Source organism: Ischnura elegans, chromosome X, assembly GCF_921293095.1.
Source record: "Ischnura elegans chromosome X, ioIscEleg1.1, whole genome shotgun sequence".
NCBI lineage: Eukaryota > Metazoa > Arthropoda > Insecta > Odonata > Coenagrionidae > Ischnura > Ischnura elegans.
The window spans coordinates 69,038,149-69,060,943 of NC_060259.1; positions in this window are offsets into that span (position 1 = coordinate 69,038,149).

The window sequence follows — 22,795 nt, forward strand, 5'->3', positions numbered from 1 at the left end:
GTCCAAGTGTGGCTTTTATTGAGAAACACGTTCCATATTTAGCATGTGACGAATTATTTCCTCAATCCTATGCAGTTGTTTTTATTTTATAATGCTATAAAATATTATTTTGTTCATTGTTTTCTACGTTTTGTTTGCGATTTGCTAAGTGTTTTCTTTATGATTATGAGCCCTTTCTAATTGATCTTGTACTATTTTTGGATTGTATAAAATAAATAAATCCAAGATAATATCCAACATAATCCAATACGTTCAATCTTCATCCCGTATCCATTATAGCGAAGAATTTTCCTTTGATATGTTTAAAGATATGCCATCAGCATTTTTTAAAGTCAGTACCGTTTAAAGTGTACCTGAATGTAAAGGTAGAGGAAATGAATTGAAATATGTGCGATAGTACGAAAATGTCGATGGAAGGAAGTCAGTGTCTTACTGTACCCAAGACAACAAAGATTTATTTGATCATGATACGCCCACATCCTGAAGTCACATCTGACGGACGGGATATTTCAAGTCGTTACTATCTCCTGAATTACAATTGAGGGCTCAATTTTAGTTAAAAATCTTTCTTCCCTTTCTCGGTCACGATCTTATTGCATAAGAGTCGGCATTCGAGCCCCCCCCCCCCACTAGTTCTATTCTATAATTTTAACAGAAAAAATGCAAGGGGTCATCAAATAACTATAATAATAACGAAAATGGTTATCAAAGAGATGCAAAGTTTAACGTGACTAAATTCTGCAGCATAATAAACACAACGGTATCCTCTTCGTACTAAGCTCTAATTCCTACGGGAAGAACCTACCAATATACTAAAATGAAGAAGTTATAAGTATTAAAGCATCAATGATATCGATCATTCAGACCCGAAATCGCAACTTACTTTAACCCCTTGTGTGCGGTAACGTTTTCATATGTTTTGCACTCTGACTGCGGCGTTTACCCAAAATATTTATTGCTACTTGGATATCTTGCACTTGGGCATTTTCCCTCACCATAAGGATCGTTAAGGGACTTAATTCTACCGGAATAACCCTCGTGGCAGGGGGTGTCTCCGTCTCGGGGGATCTCCTCTGTACTGACTGGCAGCTAAAATCGTGAACTCCCGCAGCCCGAGGGTTAAAATCTATAGATGGAAGGGAAAGATAAGCTAGAATGAAATAGCACCCCTCACTATTCAGCCATTACCCATTAATGTTTTAGAAGAAAATACACAAAAGTTTCTGCCCAATTTTTTTCAGTTATAAACGTCATTACTGCTTTCGTTCATTAACTCGCTCGAAGGCAACCACTTATTGAGTGAAAGAACCAATCGGGAGTGCGTAAACAATATGAAACCAAGATAGACTGAAACGAGGAAGGCATAAGTAGGGGAACGCGTTGACGCGCTTTGCTGTGATGTGTGACGTCATCAACTTATCGACGAGGGAGGTAATTTTTCGTCGCAAACAGCTCTAGAAGTAAGCGAAGGATTGAAAAACTGAAAAATATGCGTTTCAAAATATTTCAAACTATCACAACCGACAGTAATAAAACTTATATGAGCGAGATCATTGCAAGTGATAATTTGCAAAAAAAGGCAATGAGTATAAACTCTGCACAAAGCGTTCTCTTTAACTTTGACCCACGAGTCATCTACGCCGAATGAATGGGACCGTGACTTTAGCGGAGCACTATTGGCACGCTACCAACGCTAGAATCCAACAGTTAAGGAGTCGAACTCTGACTGGAGGCAACGCTCGAGATTTACACGCTGTTAGCGCGCCGGATACTTCTTCGCCGATGAGGGGATTAATGACCCTGGTGGCTGTAGGGCGGATTTCCCGCGAGAGGCAGAGATAAGGCACATTGTTCCATGCGGTCACAATCCGCTGACAGAATCACAGATTACAGCCCTACCCCGCACAACCCTGGAGCTTTCTCCCGTGTGCAATACTCAGCCCTGATTCCTGTGTCGCCATCAAAGGGAATGTAATGAGGCCAAATTCCATCCTTAATGCTTATCCACAAACATCCATAATTACTTTTGCCACTTAGGTCGCGTTTTAATCGGTTTTCAATAAAGCTGGTGGCGTGGTGATGAGTTTAATGCGATCCAATTTTGTTTACAATTGGAAATAAAGAAATAAAACTTTGTAAGATTCACTATTAATTTAATATGGGCACGACCCGGATTTCGTAACGAAGTTACATCTTCGGGTCGTACCCATATTAAAATAATAGTGAACCTTAAAAATTTTTATTTCTTTATTTCCAATATGGAGAGGTTTCACAAAGTAAATCCTAAAGTTATCAGTTACATTTTGTTTACAATATTTTGCGCACAAAATTACAAAAGAGGATTCTCAAGTCGGCCTCTAAAAGTGTTGTCAACCACCGCGCATTCAAATGTGTTAAAAAAGTCGCCACTCGCGTCGCTGATGGACAAATTGATCCGAGTTTCACGGGGAAATAAGATATAATCATCAATTCAAACCATTTTTTATATAAGTGATGATGTAATCTATATAATTCATAAAATCTCAGTGCTATTCCTCGCAATTACAAATATTTTTCTGCAAAATATTGGAAAACGTTGACCTCTTTGCACTTTTTACCACGCTGCGGACATTTTTGAAAACCGATTAAAATGTGACAGAAGTGCCAACAGAAATCAGCCTTCCATGGGATGGAATTCGGGCCTCCATGCAGTACCCTTGATTTTGCATTATAATGTTTGTAATTGCGGGAAATAGCATTGAAGAGCATGAATTTGATAAACCACATCTTCGTGAATGTAAATTTCGGTTGACAACCCCTATTATACCTTATTTCCCAGTTATACTGGGATCGATTTGTTTGTCAGCGACACGAATGGCGACTTATGTAAACTCGGAGTGCGGAATTTAAATGCGGAGTGGGTATTATCACCCACCGTGCATTTAAATTGGTTTACGAACTTGCGGGATCGGGCAGGTGTAGACTAGAGTGTTGGTTTCCCAACACGTGGTGTCGGGTTCAAATCCCGGCGGTGACAGAGAATGTTTAGAGACCGCTCGATCCGTGCATGAATATTGTGTGGAGGACATTTCAAGCGCAGCACTCGGTCCGTCGGATAGGAGGTTAGGCCGTTGTCCCCTTGGCGCTTTTCATTAAGAGCAAGCTAATGCCGACGCCGGGTTTCTCTTCAGCCCTTCTTCCTTACCCTTACCTCATGGCGAAAATGAAGTCAGCTGATGGTAGCCTCCAACAAATACCATACCATATGCCTCGTTCACATTACGATTGTCCCAGCGATCGTCCTAACGATAGTTGGCCGAACTAGCCGTGTGAATGCATGTCCTGACAATTGTTCACGTAGTTCCGAACGTTGCCACTTTACGATGGTTAGGTGCTGGGAGACCGGAAACGGAAGCGACAAGAGAAAGACGAAAAGTTCGTGAAACTCTCTTCGCTCTATTTTTTTTCATGGATTTGTCCTAGGAAGGAATAATGTGGGCGGAAGAAAAATTATTCGGTAAATACACGTGGAACACAATAATATCTTGACCCTGCATACCTCAACAGCTTTGCTAACCGTCAATTTCTCGTTCACTTTAGTTGTCAGCACTAGAGGGCAGCACAGGTTTTAACCTTCGTCGTGTGAATGTACGATTGTTCCGACGATTGCTGGAACAATCGTAATCTGAACAAGGCAATACAAACTTAATACTCGTGTCTGATATTCATCGCAATTACAAATGTTATACTTTAAAATAGTGGAAAAAAAGTGGATTGCAACCAGTCATCACTGCGCCACGGATACTTTTGGAAGCCGATTAAAATGCGGCCGTAATGGCAGCAGAAATCAGACTTGTATGGTAGAACGTAGGGTTTCACGGCGATGGTCTGATCTCTGTAGTTCCAATCCAATTTGAAGAAAAGAAACTTTAAGTTAAGGAGTGCCGATACTTCCCTGACTAATCAAGGAAGCAATACATATTCAAAAACACCGTTTAATCTCAATAAAGAAGATGGATACTTCCTTCACAGTGCCTGGAAAAGAGTCATCAAAGAGAGAGCCAATCAGAGAGACAGTCAGACAGTCCGACAGCCAATGACAGAGCAGCTCCCATACAGCCTACGATATATAAGCGATGCGGAAACCAACAGCCGACACGTTCGACCTGAGGACTCTGGCAGGATAGCCAGCGAAACTGTTGTCTATAAACAAGCTAGACGCGGAAGAAAACCCTGAAGAAATGCTGAGATTAGGCATGTATGGGTTGGATTTTGAACTCCTTTCTGCAGTCCCCTGGGTCGCCATCTTCAAGGGTCGATCCGGAAGTTGTTTACCCTTTTATACGGTCTACTGGTAAGCGACAACTTCGACACATGTTCTTGATGAAGTTAACGTGCGTAAAATATTCGACTCTGGATATCAAGCCCTGATCAACAAGTGCATGTTTGCTTAGTCTTCCTCCGCCATTCCTGGCACCATGTTATCACGGGACCATTCTGCGAGCCCATCTTGGATCATGTGCGCGAAGAGATGCGCCCCTTTCTGCACTTCATCATTGAGGTAGTTAGTGTCAACACAAGTGACAGTTTATATTTTCACCTGAGGAGCGCTTTCTTGGCATGGTTTTCAGCTAAGCATGCCGCGTTACGCATGAGCGTAATAATTCAGTAGGCGTGTGACGCTAGTGGCTCAGTGAAAGCTCCTCACGACTCTTCATGAAAAACTTTTGATGTTGGGACCAATGTATGGGCCAACATTTTTACATACTGAAAGGTTGCCGTGATCAAATGCATCATTACAATCTCAACGAGAGACAGTTGAGAAGGCGGTTTTAGCGACTCTTGTGACACAGATAGGTGACATGCATGTTTAGATTTCAGCATAGCTGAATGATTTTCATAATAAAAGCTGCTTGACTTCAATCCATACTTAAATATAAATCTGTATAGTTTTCAACACAACTAAGTAATCATCTGGCGTCCAAGCTACTGTAACAGCTGCTTTGGTATCCAGGGGTCTGATTCTGGTTCTTTCTGGCTATAGCCAACGCGATTTGTCGAAAAGATTGCCGAACGGTGACTGAATTCGTATTCTCATTTTCATTCGCTAGCTATTTCGCCCAAAAAGCTTCGCTTCGTCCCTCTGGCGACGAAAAAGTTATGACCGCTCTGTCTGGCGTGCATATAGCAAATGTAAACTAGGGACGACAGTGAAGTCGCTCTAACGACATGGCGAAGGAATGATGAGAGAGCGACTCGTGATATAATTACAGCTATACAACATTATTATGTCATATTTTTCATCCCAATTATTTTAATTTTTATTAAGATGCTTGGCATACAACGTGTGTGTGTTTTTTACTCGTCTTGTCGTTCTACGTAATTAAATAAATGGGATTAAAAGTGGGTTTGCATTTAAAATGAACCGCGAAGCTTTTGTCTGGCAAGCGTACTGTAGTGTTGTGGGAGTGTTGTTATTCTGAGCATATAAATGTTTTGGATTGCCTGAGAAAACTTCTTGTTTCGGTTCTTATGCTCGTGAACGATTCATCGGAAATAATAAGAAATAGACTGACCAAAGTATAGTCATATGAGAACATATCGTACAATAAATGAAGTAGTGTTGTAGTGGATAGCACGGCTATCTATCAATCTCAAGGTTATAATAAGTAATATTGTACAAAATTACTTAATGTAGCATTTTGATAGTCTCACGCAATAAAGAAAACATGGCATAATGTTTTTTAGAAATATGATTTGACCTTACCAACGCGCTTTGCGCTCTTCAATTGTTTCGGACTGCGGAGGCAGTGTGTTGATCGCTGAAATTATCTTGTGCCCATTGACTTAAGGGTAATTCGTAATTGCTTACGTCGCATTATTTCGCCAAGAGAACGAAGTTACCCTAACTGAAGTGATAGGCGGGGCGAAAAGAACGAGAATAATCGCGGAGAAAATGTTCCTTTCGCTTCGAGCTACCATCGCGAAGCAAAGATCCGGGCGACAGGAGGACAAGAATCTCCGCCCAGGTCGTTCGTAATTGGTTGTGTAGAGAAGCCAGGAAATAACATCATCAATATCGTAAAATTTCACTATTTTAAGTCTGAATTTGAATACTTGAATACAATCACGATACATTCTCAGACCTTTCATTCGCCAGGAAAATATGAGTCAGGGAATTTTATTTAGTATGAAAAAGTCAGATTATTGTCACACATGCTTAAAATAACACTCTAAGTCACCCTGCTGAGCACTTAAATCAAAATATCTACCAAACACAGAGATAAGCACTCTAACAAAAAATACCACTCGCTAGGATTTAGCGCTAATAAGTTAACTTGCTCTATGACCCTGACTCGCCTCGAGAAATTACCAAATGAAGATTTTTAATGTATAATAAAGATAACGGATTCCACGGTAGCTTAGATTGATATTCGCAGCAACAATTTACTTATTTCCTGTGTAAAACATTCATTTTTCCTAGCAATCAACTAAACCTATATTATTTTGTGAATATAACAGGCGATGCCCTTATGTAAACCCATACCTTAGAAAAGTGAAATAAACAAGTGGACACAAATGAATGCTTTTTTGGGCCTCTTTCTAATAATTGACGCATTTTGATCTCAGTGCCATGAATATCAAGCGATATTACTATTATACTTTTTAAAAGATAATCTCAACAAGGAATTAAAATTGCGTGACACTTTTATCCTCTCCACCTAGAAATTTTACATTAAGTATTGCGCACCTTTAAATTAATTCAGTGGAAGTAAAAATACTTCATTAATTTACGAGTACCTACCTACTAATGGTGCCACAAATACAATGATATCAAATTTCTGATATTTATAGAGGGTACCTGTAATTTTGTGTCATATGCGAATAGAAATTCAAAGATAAACACTTCTCCGTTGGATTTTTACCTTTTGCAGTAGTTTCCATGGACGCTTTCACCTAAATGAAGCTAATATCAGACTTATAAATGAAAAGAAAAAACTATTTATTTATCCACCTATATAAACTCGCGGTACAACTAGGTATCTGATGATTACGGCGCTGCGTCGAAACTAGTTGTACCGCGGGAATAAATTGGTGAATAAATACATAGTTTGTTCTTTTCATTTATTAGAATGTACTTCCACAAATTTGATCCTGAGAATAAAGAGACTGATACCAGACTATTCTTCAAGCTACCATTCATCATTTTATACTCTACCCCAGCATACGAAAATTTTCAAATGAATAACTATACTCACTCTCTCCTCAAAATATGCAACCAATAACATTAAATATTTTCACCTATTTCATTTTTGCGCACATTGATCAGCCCTTTCCCGGCCAGAACCATTCGCCGCAAATATGGGACGTCTCCAGGAAGGCTGGAAGGTTGGAATGAGTAAAAAATTGTAATTTCACGCAAAAATGTGTAACAATTTATATAAGTATGCCACCTATTTCATTTTTTTTGCTTACCTAATTCTAAGCTCCAGACTATTCTCTCTCGTTTTTTTCCCCCAAATAAAAACTTGCCGATAAATCCTTTGATTTGATTTCAAGTTTCTACATGCCTAAATTAGAACCTTACCTTTACAGTTTCATTCTTTCCACCATTTTGCAGATTTGAACGTGCTTGAATCAATAATATATTAATGTTATCTTTATGAAGTCCCGGAAATAGGGTCAAAATTTCGTGCCGAGATTTCCACCACCCACACTCCTCCAACATCTTCTCCCAGCAGCATTATGAAAAAATATCCGCTCGGCTGTAAGAATTTTATGCTATGATACCGACCTCGGGACTTTTTATAATTATCACTCATCAAAACACTGATAACCAATTAAAGAGTGGAAATCCTACTCCGAAAATGGAGCCGTGATTGAATTGTTAAAAATTCATGAATAACATGAAGAAAAAATAAGAATGAACGATGCATAAATGCTGTTTATGGTAATATCAATACCGCTATCTTCTTATATTATGTTATTCCTTGAACAAGGGTAATCGATGTTGTCATTTGTAGCTCTGCTTCATTTCGTGATTTGTCAAATGTGCAAGCCTCTGATATGTCAATCTCCGTAAGAAGAATAGCAGTTCATGAAATTTTTCCTGGGATTCTTCAACTCATTGCAATCTGAAGGGAAGCCAAAACCTCGCATATATGTTTGTTAAACCAGGGTCAAAAATTCTGTCACGAATGCCCTTTCTTCATCTCTGAAGCGACGTGAATTACGATTCTTTATATGTATAACCTTTTTAAGTGTAAAAATAAAGAAGAACACGTAGACACACTCTACTAAGATCTCGTATTTCTTTACGTAGACCTCACCTTACGCTATGTATACGTTGTTTCTTGTTTATAGGCCCAAAAGTGTATAATTTATTGCCTGATTTTTGTCTGAAATCAAAAAATAATAACTCAATTTTGAAAAATATACAGTCTTCGTTGTTTACAATGAAAACTATGGAGGATATTTTTCTTTGAAGTAATACCATATAATACATGTATGTACCTACATTAATTCAAATGCTGTGTCTAAAATGTTTCTATGTTAGAATGACCTTTTTTAAATTATGGTAGCCATAAAACAGGTTCTCCTTAATGGCTACCAAAAGTTACACCTTTTATGTAATCAATTCTATTCTGCACTTTTTTTTCTTTTTTGAGTAGTACTAAACAATTTAATAATTGCCATGAGGAAAAACAGCACCGCATTTCTTTTGTACACCACAATTTTTACGAAAATAATGGTAATATAAAAGCTTTTTTCGCCCCACTTGACGTCTGAAAAGTCTCTGCACAACCAATGCAGGAAAATGTATTGATTTACTTTTGGCGTGGAAAGAACTTTTGAGTGATGTGTTTATGGAAGCAGACGAGCATATATGCTCTGTTGAGCACGAGCAGTGAAGATATATAGCATCCAAAACTCTAAGCTTTTCGTTGCGTTTTTTTCTCCTGCACGGCAAGTCCAAATTGCGGCCGCCAGGTGGTGAGTCGGTCGCGTGACCATCACCCCCTTGGGGATGGACCGTCGCAAACGCAGCGAGTCTTTTAATTGGGATTCTCACGCGATCCCGTGGACGTGGTAAAAGTCTCACAAGCGAGTCACATCCACGCCTGTGGTTAGGTAACATAAACTCATTTCCTTCCCCCTTTGAATATGGGAACTCACGGCAGATAACGCATGATTGCACGGAAAATTAAGATGAAAGTGAGTCACATAGAGCGAATGGCATGACTCTGACTTAATGGAGTGGAAATGTTATTTAACCTTCTTTCTTCCGGCAAAATGAAATTCTGATAACAGTCCTGTTGCAATTAAGTGCATAGAACACGTAAGTGGTATCCGTTTATTCTTCACTTCCTGTGATTTGAATTAGGATTGAACTAAAGAAGGTAAATTTAAAAATACTTCGATTTTACAGTTACATTTGACAGTTATCACGCCCGATAGAAAATGATTCAGATTAACTGGAAACTGTTAATTGGTTACCACATGGGTTGGGACTGGTGTTCTTCTCAAACTTTTGGCAGCTTAGAGATTATGTTATGCCAGACAATGATGATCTTAGTAAGGTCATGTCGGAGATCGAGTTGGTGTGCTGGCTATTAAATTAGCTTCCCACCGCGAGGACTCGGGTTTATAACCCAGTGGTAGTAGAGGATTTTGTGAGACTCTCCAATCCCTGCGTAAATATTGTTTTATTTTTTTCCAAACCGCAGCATAGAGCTCATTTTGGCCATTTTATGTTGAGTAATTCAACAAATTTTTAAATTACACGTACACGAACAACCATGTCCTGGATAGGGGTAACCTACCCAGGCGGGACTCGAACCCACGCCGTTGAGTTCTTCAGGCAAGGGCTTTACCGAGACGCCACTGAGGACCATTGTGTGGATGACGATTCAAGCTCAACACTCCGTCCGTCGGATGGGACGTTAAGCAGTTGTATCCTTTCGATAAGATCAGGCTAATGCCTACGCCAGGTTTCTCTCCATCTTTTCCTCCATACCCTTCCGTCATAGCGAGAATTACCTTAGCTGTCGTTTGCCTCTTCCAAATGCCTTAGTTATGTCATGACCAAATTTCAAGCCATTGAATTCCCTAATTGCCCTGAAGCGATCATTACATGAACAATTACGAGGTATGAATAGTTAGACTTTGATTCTTCAAGCATTAATGTGGTTGCTTGGCAAAATTAATGCCCGTAAACGTTTTCATTTTCTACTGGAACGAAATCTATAGTGTTGGTAGTTAATTATAGTCCATAAAAGGTTTAACTTGCGGTCACATAAATTTAAAATGATATCCCCTAGATTTGGACAACCTTGCGCAATAAAGTTACCTGTATCACCATTCGAAGGATAATCTAAGTACCTAGGGGATCGGATTAGTGTGGTGGCTAGAGTGCTAGGCTAGTGCTTCCCACCCGGTGGGCTCGGGTTCAAATCCTGGCGGAGGCAGAGAGTTTTCATAGACTGCCCGTTCCCTGCTTGAGTGTTGTGTGGAGGACATTTCAAGCGCAACACTCTGTCCGTCGGATGGGACGTTAAGCCGTGGTCCCCTTGGCGCCTTTCATTAAGAGCAGGCTAGTGCCGACGCCGAGTTTCCCTCCACCCTTCCTTAACTACCTCATCCCTCATGGCGCAAATGACCTCAGTGGTCGGTCGCCTCCTCCAAATACCATACCATACCTTGTAAGTGCCTTCAATTGCGAAGACAGACATTGACATATGTATTACAATGATAACAACGAAGACGCATGTTTGATTCTCACCATAGCGAAATTAATGGGCTTATTCACAGATCGAACACGGGCTGGCATGGAAAGAAAGTTTCAATGATAATGATTCGTATCAATACCCTCTATGTTCCAGTGTTATTCGTGACTATAGTAGAACTAGGACAGAACAAGAATGCAATTGAATCACTTGGCTATTCGGCGTCATTCAACCGCAAGAAACAATGGCTTCTGTTTAAAAAGATATTCTATTACGCCCATTTTGGGGCTAAGATTTAATATGGAGACATAGATTGGTAGCCATTGTTATTAAAGTTGTTTTATCTTATGAGTAGCCTTTGTTCTTAATGTTTTCCCACAAGATTACTCGCAATTAACTTCTGAGCTGAACCATTTCCACCAATAATGCTCGGAAGCTTAGAATAGATACAAAAACCGTAAAATCCTTCATTTGATTTCAGTTCTACAGATCATTTTATATAGTATACGATGTCAGTTATAAATTTAGGTAGTGAAAATAGCGGACAGAGGTATAATCACATTATAACATCTCATTGCATGCAGCTGCAGTTATCTATATTGCATCTAATGTGACATTAGAAAAAAAAACACTCGAATTATGAAATGTTCTATGAACTGGCTGACTGTAATTTTGTATTTATTTGGCTTTTATTATCGTTACAGAGGCGTAACTGTATTTTCTCATGTCAGACAAAAATTATGCCTACCTCTGCGCTATTGGAATGGACATTAACCGAGAGCGACATTAACCGAATTCACACGTATTGTTCCACCAAGTCTTGCACAAAAAGAAGGCAAAAATACAAAATGGTTGGCAAATTATTTTTTGGTTTGTGGGTGCTAAATCACAACCCGCTGTCTACCGATGAATGATTTTTCTGTGTTACTTGGATAATTAATCCGCTAAGCTTTGATGGTTATTTATTTTATCGAGACACAAGTGGCTAACTGGCTAAAATCTTCTTCTAAATCTTCTAAAAGCGGTATCTTTCCGATTTGCTTATATCTTAACCGGTACTCATGTGCACCAACCTCTTTTCTTTCCAATCACAAGGGCCGCTAAATGACCATCATATCGGCGTTAATGCGTCATTTCATGCCATCAATAATGATGAATTGAATGGAAGAAGCGGATACTTTGTGGAGATCCATTATAAGATATGAAGTGATATTACTTTGCACTCTTCCCCATAAAAACAAATTTTTTATGCGGAAAAATGCAAAGTAGTGTCACTTCATACATTAACAATAATGATATCTGTCATGGTCACATTAGAATTCGAACCTACCATCTACCATTACTTTTACTTGAACGAAAAAACATTCCTATTGGTGGCAAATCATTTTCCATTTTTAGGTGCTCGGATTAAGTTCACCATCCTCCATTTTAATTTTAGTGCAAGGTTTTACTTTCATTAGTGACATTCAATGAACCCAAAAATAAAATTATTGTTTACAGGATGCTGGCAATCCAATGATTTTGCCTTAGACATAATTTCTCCAAATGTTGTCTTCAATTGCGCATTTCAGCTTCTTCTTCAGCTACCTACATTATTCTATCCAGATGACCATCCCAGCCACTAGCTGTTTCATCCTTTTCTCCTTTACAAATATGGGGAGTATTTTCTCGCCCTTATAACTTCTATATCTTCCTCTCTGCCCTATGCGAGCATCTCAAAATTCTGCAGCCAATTCTTATCACAATGGATGATATCAAATGTTTTCACTTTCGACTGTGCATGAAAAATAAATACACCCGTAGATCTCTGAGTTCTGATCCATCGCCTTCTTTTTAAGCTATTTGCGACGGAAAATCGATGACAAAAAATTGCAGATGAACCGATGATACCATGAAATCTTGCCGAGCAGATCATCTCCTTCTCCACACCGACATTTCGTGTTTTTCTTTATTTTTAGTCTTATGAGCAAATTTTACCCTCGATAAAATTTTCACCCCTAACCTATCAATTAACTGGAGATCTAATTACGTCTCCAAATCATGAGAAGTGGGTGGAAATTTTCGCGTACTTTAAATTTAAACTTGAAGGAGAATAATTGAATAAAGAAGATCTTTCTTTCATAGTGCAAGTTTCCCTAACATCTACCGAATTCTTTTAATTACATCTACATGCTACCCCACAAGGCGTGTGGAGGAGACAGTTAAGACACCAGCCGTTGGCATAGAAAAAGCAAACCCTCGAACGAAATTATGACTAGCATTTGTTTAAGTCATTAATGATTCGGGAGGAAAGCATATTCCCATACCTATGTGTTCAGCAAAATATATCTCTTAATTAATCGCTTCTGCTGGACCTGGAAATATGGTGGGGCTCGAATATAATCAATTGGGATTTCGGATCAAGTGAACGGCTCAATTATGATAGTGACAATCTTAATATCCAACCATTCGATTACACCAAATTTATCGTATAATCAGTGTAATAAGCGAGCTTTAGAAGATTTGACCGAAAAATAAGGGAAATCGAAAGCTTTATTGAAAATTACGCCTGTTAACCGTTAATAGTCCTTTAAGAGCAAAAAAACGAGATTTCAAAGCCATATTATCTTCCATTACCATTTGAAAATCAGAATTTTTAAGTGGACTCAAATGATGACGATGGGCTATGCATAGAGAAAAACGCTTCATAAAAGGAAAATTGCGTTTGTTATGTGAAAATAGAGCGAAGATCAATTCGCAAAGTTTTGAAATGTATTAGCTGTAAAATGTAAGCATATAATTCGCAAATATTTTCTTTATTTTTGACATCATTGAATGGTATTAATGGAAGCAAAACTTTTGGTTAAAAAATTTTAAAAATATTTTTTTATTTCTTCTTCAGTCACTGTGGGACATCCGTACGGGAATATTCTTCCCACCAATCCCAATATTCATTGGATCCATGAGCGATGCTGAAGGAATATTCTCAGAGTTTGGACGAAGTGGTCTGAAGACCTCACCCCACACTCGGCTGGTCACACCGGCTGGGCCGGGTCTTTATTTTTGCTTATTTTCGTCACTGAGGGGGTACATGGCGTGGCCTTGGTCCTCTACCCCCACACCGGCGAAGGATTTTCTGGTGGCCGACAGCAGGACGGAAATAAGGCAGAGTCAATTGCCCGCCCGAAACACTCCATAGAGGTTATAGGGTACTTTTTTGATTTGATTTCGACCGTTTGGTCCATAACCACATGACACTTTTACATACCTGGCTCTTAAATTATTAACTCTATTCCGTCGTTTTTTTCAAGTCGGGTTTGAATACTCTTCTCGTGGTACGGGAGTGGGAAATCGTTTTCGAATTCTGGAGAATGCATAAATATCAACTCATTATGGAGAAACTAAACTCCTCCAGAGAATTGGGTTGTCGAGTGGTTATAAAGCAGGTTGCGAGGCAAGTATCAGTAGCTTCTTTCTCAAATACTTCGCGATGAGTTGATTTCTTAGTTAGAAAGACTACCGGGTTTTTAGGAAAATATTGAATAATACATAGCCGTATTGTCTACCTTTTCATTGTGAAAATTGTGTAGTTAATCTCGCTTAATATGTTTCAACTTATCAGCTTAGATGATATTGATAATAATTCGTCTTTATTTGGCGAGATTGAGACTAGAGAGTCCCATCTTCCATCTTACCCCTAAAAATGTGCCATAGCATTCCATGCATCAAACTATACTTTCAGTTTAAGTTTCCTTAGACAAATTTTTCTTAAGACACCGATTAGGGCGTTGAAAATACTCAGGCACCGGCAAGATTCAAACTCAAGATTTCCTGTTTACTTGACAGGCACTTTGACCAACTAAGACACGGCGCCCACATAGATATTTTAGAGAGGTGTCAGATGAGATTTTGAAATTGAAGAATCGATAAAGAACTGATAGTTCCATGGGATCCATAGTCAGGTTTTCTATCAAATAAAAATACTAAATAGTCAACGCTCTATCTTCCGTTCGGATGCATAGGAATTTGTATTCTTGTGTTTGAAAAATTTACACCATTCAAGTATTCAAGATTGCTCCATCAAGCCTCCACTACTGTAGGGATCCAAACTAATATCTCAATACCTCCTAATCTTCATAAACAAACGATGAAATCTTTTAAGTTAACCTCCTGCTTTTTTCAGAGTTATTTCGTGCGTATGAGCCTGTGATGTGCTTTTGCTAGCGCATTTGTGCTTTATATAGATATATTATGCTACACTTCCTAAATATTGATGCATTAAATATCTTGGTTGATGCAGAGGCATGGTCCAAGACGTCGGTGTTCATTAGCCCATGCAAGAGAGTCCTGTCAAATAAGGAGGGCGAGCTCACTCGGACACCCTTCGGGTGGACGGCTTGAGTCCCTCCGAGTACTCCCCGCGCACCTCTCCTGCGGGAACCGGTAAATATTCAAAAATGGAACCCGTCGTCGCTTCCAAGGCTTCCATCGGGAAGAGTTTGCGGTATCGCTTTGAACCACAACTAAAGACGCTGTCATTGAAACGATGTGAGTCAAAACAAGCCGAGGATACTCTGTTTTGAAAGTATCACTCAAGTATATCGGATTTGCGAAAGAAATCACATGCTAACAATGCTATTCACTAAACAGTTTTATACAAAAATTTACTTCTCCCGTTATTTTTTGTGGATGATTAAAAAAAGCATGAAGCAAAAAAGCTCCTTACACATTTTACATTTCTTTTTAGACAAGGAAAAAATATCACCATCAATTTTCCGGGATTCCGTCGCGTCAGTTATTAACAACAGTTTCGTCCCGTGCCAGCGACGGAAACCCGGAATAAGGATGCTGATACTATACATGACGGAAGACTATAGATAACAGGGCAAAACAAATTGAACTAAGACGATTGACTGGCAAATATGAAAGATCGCATACACTAATTTCTTCCGTTCTCTTGTTCCTTAACCCATTTTAATACGAAAATGTCTAAATTTTCAGCTCTATTAAGGAAGTATTTAAACTAAATCTTCTTTTGTGCTGTAAAGTTTAATGGCGAAATATGAAAATGAAGGTGCCACAATAATTATGATTGAGTTGAAAGTTGCCACATTTAAAAAAATAAAAAATCTGGAAATTTAATATCTCCCTGAAGTAACTCAAAACTCAGGGTTAAAAAGGGTTAAAGAGTTTCCATTGACAAAGCTACACTTTTGTCAATTTTGAATCTCCAAAAACTCCAAATTTTAATGGCGAAATATGTAGCTGCCACAGCAATTATGATTGATAATTATTTTTACAATTCTCGAATGAGAAGTCTCGAAATTTATTTTCTCCTAGAAGAAGATCTGGGTTGGAAAGGGTTTATTCCTGCAAACAGACTATTGTCATCCTAAATTGCCTAAAGGTTTGCGAAACCAATTTTTCCTTTGAAATCAAACTTGGCTTTATTCTATTAGCACAAGTATCATATCGATATGGAAGAATGGAGGTAAATTATAAGTCAAATATAGTCCATGCCATCCAAGTGTACCAATGCCATGGTATATTCAGCAAAAATATAAAAATCATGCATTCAAAGACTATTGAAGATGGATAAAGAGCAAAAGACATAAGAGTATTTTATTGAAATATTTGAGCCCTGAAGATCCTGATTTATGCAATCCATATAATTTTCCGTTGTTCTTAAAGGAAAGGCAAAATGAAGTTGCTATTCAAAATCGCAGGCTATCAATGCTAATCAGTAATTATTTTTATGAAAATATAAGCTTCTCCCATCCTTTTCCGCGGATGAGAAAAAATATCATGAATTAAAAAGCATTTTGTGAATTTTACTTTTTTGCAAGACAAGGAAAAAAAATTAAGCGTTCATTTTCCGGGTTTCCGTGTTGGTTGAAATTTGTAGACAACAATTTCGTCCTCAGTCCAGCGATGGGAACCCGGAACATGGACTACTATGCTAGATTTGGCGTAACACTACCGCCAAAAAAACGGCAAAACAATTTGAAATAAGTTTAGTCAATTCACTGGCAAATACCTAAGATCTTATTTACCTCTTTCTTCTGCTGCTTTATTCGTCAATTCCTGCAATTTTTACTGTTATCCAAAACTACCTTCAGGTTCACAAAACCAATTCTTTCTTAGGAATCATATTTTGCTTCATTTGCTTTAGAGAATCATGGAAACGATATGAATTGAATGAAACAATGAAGGTAAGGTATGAGTCAAAATATAGTCTCAGATATCCGAGTCTATTCATGTCACGGTTTATTCAGCGAAAATTTAAAAATTATGCATTCAGGAATATATCCATTGAATGGTTATTAGGCGGGTTATTAGGCGGTGTTAGCAATGCCTCCTTTCATACACATATTGTAAGTACACTGATGGCCATTGGGCATTACTCGTGAAATTTCCAAGTAGGCTTACGCGGAGATTATGACGATAGGCAGCGATTCTTCCGGGTTTCCTTTCACGTTTATCCATTTTGCTGGACAATATTTCGCCAACGCTCCATCGGCCAGACATCAAGAGCACTGAAATGCCGAGCCCAAGAATAGAGAATAGAGAGGGCCGTAGGAAATAACAATAGGGTGGTTTCCTATTATTTTTATTGCCCAAATCAAAAGATTTTAACTCCTGGAGTACATACTTCATGCTTATAGTTTTAAATGACGATATCTATTTTCGCGATTATATGAAAAGTGAAAATTTTCAAGCGCGCGAAAACGCGACGGCTAATAATGAATGCTGGAAAAAGCCCGTGTAACGTCATTATGGTTCCGGCTGCCGCCGTGTGAGGCCATCTTGGTGCGAGGCTATGAGTGCCACTACGATGCAGGCTGCTAGCAGGTAGCTGAGTACCCAGCTTTCAGTTAGCGGTTGGCTTAAATAAGGATTATTAATACCCTATCGAACGAAGGAACCTTTCCGATCATAGGCAATTTTAAAAGGTGATTGTTGAGAAATGTTTCCCTGAGCTCTATGTAGCATGCATGCATTGGTAACCTCAGACGATGTAAAACTCCTATCTACTCGTATAGAATCTAGGTCCCTGTGACGTCACGTGGAGCTGCATCTCATGGGCGCCAATCTGGCCTTTTTCAAATGCGGTTAAAATTGACCATTACCATTCATCTAAACTGGGATTTCTAAAATCAAATCATTTGTATATTATAAATACGCAAATGGTGGGTAACGAATCGCAATCAATGCCTTTCGTTTTCTTCGATAAAGGAAACTACCCTTTTCAGTCAGTCAGCGGTGGTGGAACACCAATGGAGTGGACCGACCCACAATATTGACTTCGACAACGCCTCTCGATTGAACAAAGAAGCCCGCTACAATCTAAGTATCATCGGGGAGGCAATGGAAATCGCCAAAACACCCAAGAACTTCAACCGTGAGGACGGCTATACTCTTGCCAGCGTGTGGAAACGGGTATTCCAAGATATAGACCAATCAGGGTTCGCCTCTACAAAATAGACACCAAATAGGGGTATATAAAGAGGAAAAAATCCTGCATCGGCACTTCAGTGGACATGAGGAAGTCAACTGGAACTTTGGCGAAATATTTTCCAGTAAAGTGGATAAACGCGGAAGGAAACCCGGAAGAATCGCTACCTAAAGTAGTTGAGAGATTTTCATTCGAAATATGGCCACAAAAAATATTTCTTGTAAAAATTTGCAATAAAATAGTTTTACTAGATAATTTCAAATAAATTTTCGTCTCCAAGCGAATTTCGTTTACCATTGCTAAGGCCCACCTCTTCTGCGCTGCAGTGGAATGCTCCTTGTGAGGGGGTTGCGGGGCCAATTTCACCCGATTGGTCACACCTCCAAACCCCCTCAACATGGATCGATGGAAGCCCCCACCCCCACAGTCCTTCGGGGGTCGGCGCCTGCGCTTCGCCCCCTCCGCCCCCACGCGCAAATCTCGGCCCGCCATTGATCGCCCTGCCCCCGTGGATGATACCATTGGTAGCGGGAACCGTCAGGGGTGGAGGGCGGCCATTTACCGGGCTTGGGTTCGAAATTCGGTACTCGAGGATATTTATCAAAGGATATTGGTGCAATTTCAATAGCTTACCGAATTAAGGGATAATCACAATGTGCATTCTATCTCAAGGGCCGGTTTTATAACGTCTGGTTAAAATTTTGTGGAGTATGAAAACTGGAATTGGCTAATCCTTTTGAGATCCTTTAACGAAACGTTATTCTGAACTACTTTAACTTATCGTAACTTACTAACGCTCTCGAGTTAAGGTTTTGGCTGAATCATTTTCCGGTTACCGCTAACCAGACATTATAAAGCCGGCCCTAAGGGTCACCTCTCGACTTTTTCTTCCATTATTTAGTGGACATGTTCCTCTGATTTCAATAGAAATGTTTCAGTCGATCCCCGATCCCCAGTCGGATTTTTTCCCCTGACTAAAACATGTGTCTTATTAATGTTCAATAATTACTTGTTAAACATAATAAAAAATAATTTTAATAGGAATCCCAGAATGGAACGTATATTCCAATACAGTATGCTTGAGAATATCGCTGAATAGTTTCCGCACGAGAGTAAAAATTCGACCTCGGCGAAAATAATTCGATATAAATTTTTTATTTGATATCATAACGTTAAAAATGTAATATTTTGGCCGGAAATTCTCGGTTTCCATCCTCTTTCCCTCGTGAGTGGGTAGGATAGGGCGGCTTTTAAGGAATGAAATTGCATGCTATTTCACACGAAAAACGGAAAGCCGTTATTACGAGGATCACTTAAAAATTTATGCACAAAAATTTCCTGGCACCACAATTTTTACTCTTTGAACTTCCACTTAATACAGTGCATAGAAGCCTCCTTCCTACTTCCATTAAAATTCGTTCGAACGCAATGCCGATCGTGGCGTGGTAGCAGCAGTTCTTTAACCTTCTGTCGGGCGCAATGGATATGACAGACACAGCGCGAGTGTTTTCTTCATTTCTCCGTGCACTAGACGGCATAGACCCTTGACTCTCATAAAAAATTTTTGCTTTTACTAGGCCTATTCAGCCTTATGCTTTTCCCTTACCTGTCGACAGAGCAGCGGCGGATTATTTACCATAGCTAAACAAAATAATGGCACAATAAAGCAAAATAAAAGCATTATTAGCTAAATAACTTAGCAAAAAACATTGATTTAATATAATCCACATGCTAGAATACATTACATGTAATAATACTTAATACTTAGCCTAAATATCACGTTAAATTGCACCTTACTAAATCGGTCCGGGGCCGTATGATAGTGTGTAAACGGGTGTGTAAAAAGCCAATAAGGTATCATTTTAGTGTTCTTTTACACTAACAATGGTGATTTAAACTATAATGGTGTACCAATGCGCCATGCTAAGTGTTAATGTTTTTTCATATGTGTGTCTGTCAGGCACATTGCGCCTTAACTCAAACATTCCAATATTGCGCCTGATGGAAGGTTAAGATGGCGGATGCACTTGTTGTCTGTCAAAAGCAACGCGCTGTATTTGAGTTCCTTTGATGGGAGAATGAGACGGTCGGAAACATTCACAGAAGGTTGGAGAGGGTGTATAGATATGATGATGTCGATCGTAGTACAGTTAATCAGGGGGTATAACGAGTATCTGGTGAGAACGGGAATGCCAATATAGAAGATCGTAGACGCAGTGGTAGACCCCATACTGCACTCTCATAAGCACTCTCATTGTTCAGAGCACCGACTCAGAGTTTTACCGAACAGGAATACACGCCTTCGTTAAAATGTGGCGTAAGGCTTTTGATAAGTACGGAGATTATGTCGAAAAGTGAAATGTTGTTTCAAAATGGATGAGTTAATACACTGTAAAAGTTGGAAGAGTCCAGAATAAAGGGCGTGGTGTCTAGAAATTTGGGTGCATTAGTTATGGAGTGACCCTTGTACTAAGAGTAATTTCTCAAAATATCATCATAATATCACACAATAATTGATAGTCTACTTTTATTTCGTTATTAAGAAAATGTGCTAAAGTAGACATAGGAGCAAAACAGCTTCTTCGACCATTCCAGGATGCAATAGCAGAGCGGTGAGGCCGGTAATGAACAAATTTACGAAGTTCATGTATGAAATAAATGATCTTACAATGACCTATATTTTGTAAATACTGCAGAATTTTGATCAGGAATGGACTATTCAAACAGTAAGAAGAAGAGAGTTTTATAGCAATGTAAGAAAAGAGCTTTATAGGAAGCAAGTTCGAAAAATACAGCATAATTGACGGATAAATTATGACACATCTTTATAAAAAGATGGATTGAGAATATATTCAAACAATAATACGGACGGTATTGAAGAAGGAATTGAGCAAAAAGGGAGATAAATACAATAAACCAATAGAGTGCCTAGAGATGACGCCAACGCCGGGTTCCCCTCTACACCCACCATTCCTGCACGCTATCCAGCGCTCTCCACACGCACCAGTCCGCACTTATCAGTGGTTCAAGTTTCCTCAGCCTTCGGCTCCCTCCCAAGAGATTATTCAAGCGGCGGGTTAACTTATACTATTTAGAAGACACTGGTTATCCAGTCAATGGCAACCATGCAAAGCCTTAAGTAAAACGGTTGACCCCGTGCACCCCCTGCCATTAACGACGCTGATTCTGCTCTCTCTCCTTCTTCTCTGCAGGTGGCGCCAGGTGAGAATCGAGGGAGATGGAGGAAAGACAAGTTTACAAGTTGTTCGGTTTAATTACAAGTTGTGCGGTGAAAGTGAGTGAGTATGTAGGAGTTTCATTGTTAATATATTATCTAGCGGTTTGATCGATGGATTTTTCTTCCTCATAGGAAAACCCACTAAAATCGCTGAAAAATTAATTGCGTATGCTTGGTTTCGCTAATAGTAGGGCCCTCTTCGCTTCTATAGCGTTGAGGTGTTATTCCCTATCCCGTCCCTTCCGCATCTTTCCTCTCCCAGAAGCGTCGTCGGGCTCCTATCGCGGCGGCGCCTCTTTCCTTTTCCCTTCCTCTCCTCCCCCTCCCCGGGTGATCGGACGTATAAGCCACTGGCTTGGTTCCCGGCCCCGGTGCGTTGTATCCTCGAAGGGCTCCCCTGAGCCCTCACACGTTGTTAACATACGCTAGATTATTACTTGATTAGGGATATCTTAGTTTGTCGTTGTATTCAGTTGTAAGGAAGCTGCATTGACAGTAGTAAGTGCATTATGTACGTAATATTAATTGATAATATACTGAAAGCATCGGCAGGGAAACCCCCTGCCTTCAAAATGCTGCGCATGGAAGGTATGGGTGCGGTGTTTGCTAATATAATTTATATATTTTTACATATGTTAATAAACTCAAGATTTCCTGAAGCTATCCCACACTCAACTCTAGCATCTACATCTACATCTACATAATACCCTGCGAGCCACCTCTAGGGTGTTTGGCAGGGGGTGATCAATCACCAGCATGCAGCATGCATTTGGACTCCCACATGCACACCACACCGTCCAAAAAACGTCCCGTATAATAACAAACTATACTACTATATGCTGTTAGAAATAGAATATAGAATAGAAATTCAGAAACATGCTTTCAGTTTTACATAGGTTAGTAGGCTACACTACAAGTCATGCAATCTATTTACGAGGTCTATTGCTGCCGTTATAATCTCTTATTGATCGAGGAAAAAATGACATTCGGAATCTGTCTGTTCTGCAATCTATCTCTCTTATTTTATTTATATGATCTGATCTTCCGTAGTACGTTGGCGTCCGCAAGATATGGTTAACTTCGTCAGAAAAGACACTGCTCTTGAATTTATCTAAAAGGTTTAGTCTATTTTTCAATTTACGGTCCGACAGAGATTCCCATCCGAGTTTATCTAAGAGGTCAGTCACACTAACAAGACTATCGTAACGACCTTTCACATACCTGGCAGCTCTCCTTTGCACGCGTTATAACTCTGTTATTAAGCCTTTTTCATGAGGGTCCCAAACACTGGCAGCGTATTCCAAATGTGGTCTAACGAGGGAAAAGTAGCTAATTTCTCTCACTTTGTCGTCGCACTTTCCCAATATTCTTTTAACAAAACCCATTTTACGATTAGCTTGACCGGTTATTTCTCGA